This window comes from Pristiophorus japonicus, unplaced genomic scaffold, assembly GCF_044704955.1.
Source record: "Pristiophorus japonicus isolate sPriJap1 unplaced genomic scaffold, sPriJap1.hap1 HAP1_SCAFFOLD_204, whole genome shotgun sequence".
In the NCBI taxonomy this organism is placed as follows: Eukaryota; Metazoa; Chordata; class Chondrichthyes; family Pristiophoridae; genus Pristiophorus; species Pristiophorus japonicus.
The window spans coordinates 206,002-207,365 of record NW_027251736.1 but is presented as its reverse complement, the minus strand read 5'-3'; the positions used below and the strand labels follow the sequence as shown (position 1 = coordinate 207,365).

General features: G+C 46.7%; 1 pseudogene; it reads right to left on the bottom strand.

Annotated features, from left to right (window-relative positions):
* Positions 1-718: 718 nt before the first annotated feature.
* LOC139244119 (U2 spliceosomal RNA) lies at positions 719-921 on the bottom strand (annotated as a pseudogene).
* Between the last annotated feature and the right edge of the window lie 443 nt (positions 922-1,364).

The following is a 1,364-nucleotide window of genomic DNA, read 5'->3' as shown; positions in this document are numbered from 1 at the left end:
ATTACAGCACAGAAGGAGGCCATTCGGCCCATCGTGTCCACACCGGCCGACCAAGAGCTACCCAGCCTACTCCCACTTTCCAGCTCTCGGTCTGTAGCCCTGTGGGTTACAGCACTTCAGGGGCACATCCAGGTCCTGTTTAAATGTGAGGGTTTCTGCCTCTACCACCCTTTCAGGCCGTGAGTTCCAGACCACCACCACCCTCTGGGTGAAGAAATCTTCCCTCAAATCCCCTCTAATCCGACCCCCCAGTGATTTTAAATCTATGCCCCTGGTTGTTGACCCCTCTGCTGAGGGGAACAGGTCCTTCCTATCCACTCTATCCAGGCCCCTCATCATTTTATACACCTCAATTAAATCTCCCATCAGCCTCTGTTCCAAAGAAAACAACCCCAGCCTCTCCAATCTTTCCTCATAGCCAACATTGTCCAGTCTAGGAAACATCCTGGTAAATCTCCTCTGTACCCTCTCCAGTGCAATCACATCCTTCCTGTAATGTGGTGACCAGAACTGCACGCAGTACTCCAGCTGTGGCCTAACCAGTGTTTTATACAGTTCAAGCATAACTCTTTTTTTTTTTAAAACATGTTTTATTCGTTGCCAATCTTTCCAATTCTTTGTCAGATCAACTTGTCAGATCATAAACGCCAAAGGTCACCTTGGGCCCATTCAAGGATCACCCTGCGCCAATGTTTTTGTTCTTAGCCAAAAGGCCTAGAGCCACTGCACCGTTCCTGGAAGTACTGCAATACCAGGTTCTTGCCATGGAGGTGGATGGGTCAAGCCCCCCACACACCTCCTATTTCCAAAAAGCATAGGAGAACCACCTTCCTGATCCAGGGAGAACCACTTTCTGGTCATGGTTACTCCCCTGTCAGGTCAGGTACGCATGATCTTAGCCAAAAGGCCAAGATCAAGCATAACTCATTTATTTATTTATTTATTTTTAACTCATGCTCTTGTATTCTATGCCTTGGCTAATAAAGGCAAGTATTCCGCATTCCTTCTAAACCACCTTATCCACCTGGCCTGCTACCTTCAGGGATCTGTGGACCTGCACTCCCAGGTCCCTCTGTTCCTCTACACTGCTCAGTGTCCTACCATTTAATGTGTATTCCCTTTCCTTGTTAGTCTTCCCCAAATGCATTACCTCACACTTCTCCAGATTAAATTCCATTTGCCTCTGTTCCAACCACCTGACCAGTTCATTGATATCTTCCTGCAGTCTTCAGCTTTCTTCTTCATTATCAACCACACAGCCGATTTTAGTATCAAACTTTTTAATCATACTCCCTATATTCAAGTCTGGATCATTGATATATACCACAAAAAACAAGGGACCCAGCACTGAGCCCTGTGGAACC